The sequence below is a fragment of the Bison bison genome, unplaced genomic scaffold (genome assembly GCF_000754665.1).
Source record: "Bison bison bison isolate TAMUID 2011002044 unplaced genomic scaffold, Bison_UMD1.0 scf7180017864464, whole genome shotgun sequence".
NCBI lineage: Eukaryota > Metazoa > Chordata > Mammalia > Artiodactyla > Bovidae > Bison > Bison bison.
The window spans coordinates 243,702-252,543 of record NW_011495025.1 but is presented as its reverse complement, the minus strand read 5'-3'; the positions used below and the strand labels follow the sequence as shown (position 1 = coordinate 252,543).

Below are 8,842 nucleotides of genomic sequence, written 5' to 3'. Positions count from 1 at the left end.
CTCCTCTGTTCATGGGATTTTCCAGGCCAGAACACTGGAGTGGGTTGCCATTTCCTACTCCAGTGGATATTCCCGACCTGGGGATCGAACCTACATCTCTTGCATCTCCTGGACTGGCAGGCAGATTCTTTACCACTGTACAAACTGGAAAGCCCTAAGAGGGCCTAGTATGACACAGAATTGTCAGCCCAACATTTTTGTCCTTGGTTCACTGGCTTTCCAAATCACTGTGCTCTAAAACACTCTGCGTCAGTTTTGTTGACCTCAATAGGTCACGGAGTCTTCTCATGAGGTCTCGGTCATAGAATTCATTCCGGGATGTATTAAGTGTTATGGTCACAGACAGCACCAAAATTTCCACTAATCATAAGAAAAGGTGGGCCAGCCAGCAAGACTAAAAACTCCATCTTCAAAACTGTTTACTGAAGTTATTATAATGATTAAATATAATCAAGTACATATTACCCATTTGTATTTAGTTTTATTAGGAGATTTAGCCCAGGTTGCGATTGTTTGGTCAGTGAAGCCCCTTCAGAGATAAAGACAGAGTAATTTCTGTAAAGAACAATAGATACAGTCTGGTCACTGGATATAAAATTTAAAAATTTACTTATAACTTAGATAAATGTAACATGACTATATGTGTAATCAACATCTAATATTGTCTGATGTCCATAGCAATATACACACACATATACAAATTTGTCAATTTGCAAATTTTAAATTCATGATTTAAAGTTAGAATATTAGGGACTTAAATTTATAACATTAGAATAAAATTTTTGGTGCTTTTAAATTCTGCCTCAGCCTAGTTCATGGAAAATAGTCTGGCAAAAAAATCTATTTGCATTCTTGGTAAGGCCTAGCGTGCTACAGTCCATGGAGTTGCACAAGAGTTAGACACAACTTAGTGACTGAAAAATAACAACAAAAGTATTTTTTTTAATAAATATCTTTCCCCACCAGAATACAAACTCCAAAAGCCCAGAGACTATCTACACTGAACCCAGCATAATCACCAGCGGGCAGTAAGCCAACTGTAGACTAGTTGAAGAGAGCAGGTGAAGTTCAAAAGCTACTTTCTGTTAAACTTCTTTTAATTTTTAAGCTTAGAAGTTATAAGAATTTAATTTTGAGATAATTCTATACTTACAAAAAGTTGCAGAAATACTATAAAAAATTCGTATACACCTTCCACTCATATTCTATAAATATCATCTTACATGACTCAGATGGTAAGGAATCTGCCTGCAATGTGGGAGACTCAGGTTCAATCCCTGGGTTGGGAAGACTGCTGGAGAAGGGAATGGCAACCCACTCCAGTATTCTTGCCTGGAGACTTCCATGCACAGAAGAGCCTGGAGGGCTACAGTCCATGGGGTCAAAGAGTCAGACATGACTAAGTGATTAACACTTTCACCTTCTATATAACCACAGTGAGTGCTAGAGTTCTAGTCACTCAGCCGTGTCCAACTCTTTGCAACCCCACTGATTGTAGCTCACCTGGCTTCTTCTGTCCATGGGATTTCCCAGGCAAGAATACTGGAGTGGGTAGCCATTCCCTTCTCCAGGGGATCTTCCCAACCCAGGAATCAAACCCAGGTCTTCCAAATTGCAGGCAGATTCTTTACTGTCTGAGTCACCAAGGAGGTTCCATATAACCACAGTACTATCATTAAAATCAAGAAATTAGTATTAGAATCAATCTTAACATTAAGTAACACTATTATCTAATTTACAGATTTTCTTCGAATTTACCAATTTACCCACTAATATTCTTCATTTGGTTTAAGATCTAACCTACGATGCATGTAGTTGTCATGTCACTTTACTCTCCTATAAGCTGAAGTAGTTCCTCAGCCTTTCTTTGTCTTTCACGACCTTGACACTTTAAAGAATGCTAGCCAGTTATTTTGTAGAATGCTGCTCAGTTGGAATTTATCTGATGTTTCCTCATGATTAAATTCAGATTATTCATCGTTGGTAAGAATACCACAGTAGTGATGCTGTGTCCTTCTCAGTCCATCATATCAGGAGGCACATGATATCAGTTTGTCCCATCATAGGTAGTATTGACTTTGATCACATGACAAAGGTAAAAACAGCTGGTGGAGAACAGTATTTTGTTACAGCAGCCCAAACAGATTAAAATAAAGAGATCTACAACATACACAAAATACATTAAGACACTCTGTTAAAAAAAATCAGGCATGAAATAAAGAGAAGAAAAAACACTACTTTTCTAATCAACCGATAAATCTATTACAATATTGGACTCTTCCAAATTTCTGTTTTATCTTGTGTCAGTTTTGGTAAGTTGTACTTTTCAAAGAATTCATTGATTTCACCTAAGTGGTTAAACATATGAGCATAAAGTTGTCAATATATTCTCTTACTGGGCTTTCCTTGTGGCTCAGCTAGTAGAGAAGCCATCTGCAACGTGGGAGACCTGGGTTTGATCCCTGGGTTGCATAGATCCCCTGAAGAAGGGAAAGGCTACCCACTCCAGTATTCTGGCTGGGATAATTCAATGGACTGTATGGTCCATTGGGTCACAAAGAGTCAGACACAACTGAGCAACTTTCACTCACTCATTCGTATTCTCTTATTATTCTTGTTATGTCTATAATATCTATAATGATAGTCCCTCTCTATTCTTTAGAGCAGCAAATTTTATTTTCACCACCAGATACATCCACAACTGAGTGTCATTTCTATTTTGGCCCAGCATTTTCATTCTTTCTAGAGTTATTTCTCTGTTCTTCCCAAGTAGCATATTGGACATCTACCAACCTGGGAGGGCTCATCTTCCCGTGTCATATCTTTTTGTCTTTTCATACTGTTCGTGGGGTTCTTGAGGCAAGAATACTGAGGTGGTTTGCCATTGCCTTCTCCCTGAACTGCCTGGTTCATAGCTTCATTGAGATACACAAGGTAATGCTCAATATCCTTTAATCTAGGCTTCAACAATACATGAACCAAGAACTTCCAGACATACAAGTTGGATTTAGAAAAGACAGAGGAACCAATGATCAAATTGCCAACATACACTGGATAATAGAAAAAGCAAAGGGAATTCTAGAAAAAATATCTGCTTCATTGACTATGCTAAAGCCTTTGTGTGGATCACAATAAACTGAGGAAAATTCTTAAAGACATGAGAATAAATACCTGACCACTTTACTTGCTTCCTGAGAAACCTACATGCAAGTCAAGAAGCAACAATTTGAATTGGACATGGAACAACAGACTGATTCAAAACTGGGAAAGAAATATGTCAAGGCTGCATGGTGTCACCCTGCTTATTTAATGTATATGAAGAGTACATCATATGAAATGCTGAGCTCGATGAATCAAGAGATTCAGAAATTAAGAGATTTCTGGGAGAAATCTCAATAACCTCAGATATGCAGATGATACCACTTTAATGGCAGAAAGTGAAGAGGAGCTAAAGAGCCTCTTGATGCGAGTGAGAGAAGAGAGTGAAAATGCTGGCTTAAAATTCAACATTCATAAAATGAAGGTCATGGCATCCAGCCCCATCAATTCATGGCAAATAGATGGGGAAAAACTGGAAACAGTGGCAGATTTTATTTTCTTGGGCTCCAAAATCACTGCAGATGGTGACTGCAGCCATGAAATTTAAAATTAGTATTTTAAAAGATGTGTGCTGCAGTTTGCAGGCCCTGCCCCTCTGCCCTCTCCCTATCTCCCTTTGCCAACATGGTTGCTCCCTGGGTGTCCTGCCCCCTAGCTGCCTCCTTCTGTCTCTTTCTTAGGGTTAGGATTAGCTTTGCCCCCAGACAAGGCCTCTGGAGAGCCGCCACTGCTGAGCTACAGACAAGGACCAGATGCCAGTTATCAAGGCTAAGAAGGGCTTCCCTGGTGGCTCAGATGGTAAAGAATCCACCTGAAATTTGGGAGACCTGGGTTCAATCCCTGGGTTGGGAAGATCCCCTGGAGGAGGGCATGGCAACACACTCCAGTATTCTTGCCTGGAGGATTCGCATAGACAGAGAAGCCTGGTGGGTTACAGTCTGTGGGGTCACAAAGAGTCGGACATAACTGAGTGACTAAGCACAGCAAAGGCTAAGACACACTGCAGTTATAACAAGAAAAATGTTGCAGCCTTAAGACGTGAAACTTACGTAGCAGATTTTAGAATTCAACATAGGAAAGAGACATTTAACTAACATGATGGGAAAAGATTCAGAAAGTTTTACCCAAGAGAATATTGACAGACTGATTACTTACCTTTTCCCCAGGGGTTTGAGAAGTGAGCCCAGCCAATAATGAAGCATCCTGAAGAGATTTTTCCAAAACAAAGAGCATCCAGTGGGGAGAAGATGGCCGCCCATTTCATTTTCTTTTTATACTGGCAAACAAGCATATTATTCATGAATGCATGAGGCACACAGAAAGCTACTACATGTGAAGGAGAAAAAAAAACAGCCAAAACCACTTGTGAGCTCAAGGTCTGTTTTCAGAAAAAACTAAAAACCAAAGATCCAATTGGCAGCAGATGACTGATTAAGGAGGAACTAGAAGAAATGTTAGTGGAAAAACTGTCAGATCAAGAATAAGCTCAGTCCATTTGGCTGCTGAAAAGATTATCAATGTTGCCCTCTGGTGCTATTGAAGAAGAATTTGTGTTCATAAGCAGAAATAATGACAAACCATAAAAATAATCTCAGCCTTTAGATAAAATGTTGATCTTGATAGTTTCCTCTGTTTAAAAAAATAGCAGTATGTTATTTACTTTCCAAATTTTGAGGGATTTTCTAAATATCTGATATTTTCACTGAACACAGAAGTCTAGTCAGACAGTTTTCTTTCAGTGTCTTAAAGATATTGTCCCAATGTTTTCTGGAAACCATTATATCAATATTCAGTCATTTATATTCTTGTCCTCCTGTGTGTAATGTGTCTTTTTTTCCTCTTATAATACTTTCTCTTTCTCTTTATTTTTCATCAAGATGTGCCTAGGGTGATTTTCTTTTTTTTCTGTAGTGAGACATTTAAATCAAAAATTAAGATTTTTTTTAGCTATTATTTGTCATATATTTTCCACTAAAATTAACCATATGTTAGACTTCTTGCTATTGCTCCACAGATATTGAGGCTCTGTTCATTTTCTAAATAATCTTTATTTCTTCTGTTCTTCCGATTGACTTATTTCTGATGATCTATCTTTAAGATTACTGTGATTTCTTTGTCACCTTCAGTCTTCTGCTAAACTTCCAGTATTTTTAAATTTCAGATATTTCACATTTCAGTTCTATAATTTTTTAATGGTTCTCTTTCATAGTTTTTTTTTTTTTTTTTCTTTTTTGGCTGCAAAGAATATAATCAATCTTAATGGTTCTCTTTCATAGTTTTTATTTTTTGGATGAGATATCCTATTTGTTCACTCTATGGAGTCACATTTTTCTTTATGTTCTTAAAAACAATTAAAATAGTTGCTTTATAATCCTTATCTGGTAATTTCAATACCTGTGTCATCTAAGAGTAAAGAGATCATCTTTACTGACCATATGTTTTCTTGAGTAAGAATTGCAATTTTCTGTTTCTTCATTTGTTGAATTATTTGGAATTGCATTATGTTATTGATATTTTATAAATATATATTTTATCTTTTGAATTATATATTATAAAAATGCAGGATCTTCTTATAGTCTCCCAAAAGCATTGTGGGTTTTGTTGTTGATGTTTCAATGGACAGTTAATTTGACTGAACTTGAACTCCAAACTCTGTATCCCTGTAGAGTGAAGCAGCTGAAAGTCTATTCAATTATTTTAGCCTTAGTTTCTCCATACTTGTGCTATTCAGGGGTCCGCCAGAGATAGTGGCAGATTTTATACTCAGAATTTGGGGTATCTGGTATTGACTTTCTCTTTCCCTGTGTTTTCTCTCTGTATTAGTTTCCTAGAGATGTTATAACAGAGTATCACAAACTAGGTGGCTTAAAACAAGAATTTGTTCTCTTACAGTTCTGAAGGCTAGCAGTCCAAAATCAAGGTATTGGCAATATTAGCTTGCTTCTCTGGAGGCTCTGAGGAAGGATCTGTTCTATGCCTCTCTCATAGGGTTTGGTGGTTGCCAATAATAGTTGGCATTGATTGGTTTGCAGCTGCATATTCCAATCGCATAGTAGAGAGTTCTAACAAAACGTGATCCACTGGAAGAGGGAATGGCAAACCACCCCAATATACTTGCCGTGTGAAAATCAGGAATTGTATACAAAGACGAAAAGAGATGAAACCAAAAGATGAGTCCCCCCAGTCAGAAGGTATCTCATATGCTACTGGGGAAGAGAGGAGGACAGCTACTAATAGCCCAGAAAGAACCAAGTGGCTAGGACAAAGCAGAAATGCTGCTCACTTGTGGATATGCCTAGTGATGAAAGTAAAAGCCAATGCAAACAACAGTATTGCATAAGGACCTGGAATGGTAGGTCCATGAACCAAGGTAAATTGGATGTGATCAAGCAGGAAATGGCAAGAATAAACATCGACATCTTAGAAATCAGTGAACTAAAATGGATGGGAATGGGAATTTAATTCAGATGACCATTATCTACTGTGGGCAAGAATCCCATAGAAGAAATGGAGTAGCCCTGTTAATTGACAAAAGAGTCCAAAATGTAGTCTTGGGTGCAACCTCAAAAATGACAGAACGATCTCAGTTCGTTTCCGAGGTAAGCCATTCAACATCACAGTAATTTAAGTCTATGCCCCTACCAACAATGCTAAAGAAGATGAAGTTGATAAGCTCCATGAAGACCTAGAAAAAACTCTTAGAACATCAAAAAAGATTTCTACTCATCATTGGGGATTGGAATGCAAAAGTAGGAAGTCAAGAGATACCTGGAGTAAGAGGCAAGTTAGGTCTTGGAGTACAACATGAAGCATGGCAAAGGCTAACTGAATTCTGCCAAGAGAATGTATTGGTCATAGCAAACATCATTTTCAATAAAACAAGAGATGACTACACATGGACATCACCAAATGGTCAATACCAAAATCAAATTGATTACATTCTTTTTAGTCAAAGATGAAGAAGCTGTATATAGTCAGCAAAAACAAGACCTGGAGCTGACTGTGGCTCAGATCATTAGCTTCTCATAGCAAACTTCAGATTTAAACTAAAGAAAGTGGAGAAAACACTAGGCCATCTAGGTAGACTTAAATACAATCCCCTATGAATATGCTTATTTAACTTATATGCAGAGTACATCATGTGAAATGCTGGGCTGGATGAAGCACAAGCTGGAATCAAATTGCCAGGAGAAATATCAATAACCTCAGATACAGATGACACCACTCTTATGGCAGAAAACAAAGAAGAACTAAAGAGCCTCTTGATGAAAGTGAGAGGAGAGAGAAAAGCTGCTTTAAAACTCAACATTCAGAAAACTAAGATCATGGCATCTGGTCCCAACACTTCATGGCAAATAGATGGGGAAACAATGGAAACAGTGACAAAGTTTATCTTATTGGGATCCAAAATCATTGAATATGGTGACTGCAGCCATGAAATTCAAAGACACAACCTAGACAGCATAATAAAAAGCAGAGACATCACTTTGCTGACAAAGGTCCATATAGCCAAAGCTATGGTTTTTCTGGTAGTCATATATGGATGTGAGAGTTGGACTATAAAGAAAGCTTAGTGCCAAAGAATTGATGCTTTTGAACTGCAGTGTTGGAGGACTCTTGAGAGTCCCTTGGACTGCAAGGAGATCCAACCAGTCCATCCTAAAGGAAATCAGTCCTGAATATTTATTGGAAGGACTGATGCTGAAGCTGAAACTCCAATACTTTGGCCACCTGATTTGAAGAACTGACTCACTAGAAAAGATCCTGATGCTGGGAAAGATTGAAGGCAGGAGGAGAAGGGGATGACATAGGATGAGATGGTTGGATGCACCACTGACTTGATGAACATGAGTTTGAGCAAGCTCCAGGAGTTGGTGATAGACTGGGAAGCCTGGAGTGCTATAGTCCATGGGGTTACAAAGAGTCAGACATGACTGAACAACTGAACTGAACTGATGAATATGCAGTGGAGGTGATGAATAGATTCAAGTGATTAGATGTAGTAAACAGTGTCCCTGAATAACTATGGACAGAGGTCTGTACTATTATACAGGAGGCAGTGAGCAAAACCATCCCAAAGAAAAAGAAAGGCAATAAGGTAAAGTGGTTATCTGAGGAGGCTTTACAAATAGCTGAAGAAAGAAGAGCAAGAGAGAAAAAAAAAGAGCAAGGGAGAAAGGGAAAAGTACATCCAACTAAATGCAGAGTTCCAAAGAATAGCATGGAGAGCCAAGAAGACCTTCTTCAATGAACAGTGTATAAGACCAGAAGAAAACAACTGAAGGGGAAAGACTACAGATCTCTTCAGGAAAATTGGAAATATCAAGAGAACTTTTTCCCCCAAAGATGGGCATAATAAAGAAGAGAAATGGTAGAGACCTAGCAGATGAAGAAGAAATCAAGGAGAGGTGGAAAGAATACGTGAAAGAGCTGTACAAAATAAGATCTTAATGAACTGGATAACTATGATGTGGTCAGTAACCCAGAGCCAGACATTATAGAAGTGGGTCTTAGGAAACACTGCTGTCAGTAGAGCTAGTGGATGTGATGTAATTCCAATAGAGCTATTCAAAACCCTAAAAGATGATGCTATTAAAGTGTTGCACTCAATATGTCAGCAAATCTGGACGACCCAGCAGTGGCCACAGGACCAGAAAAGGTCAGTCCTCATCCCAATTCCCAAGAAGGGTAGCACTAAAGAATGTTCAAATTATTGGACAGTTTTACTCATCTCCCATGCTAG

At 38.3% G+C, this 8,842-nt stretch overlaps 1 pseudogene; it reads left to right on the top strand.

Moving 5' to 3' along the window:
* The first annotated feature begins 3,723 nt into the window (after nt 1-3,723).
* On the top strand, nt 3,724-4,682 carry LOC105003198 (annotated as a pseudogene).
* Nucleotides 4,683-8,842: the final 4,160 nt, after the last annotated feature.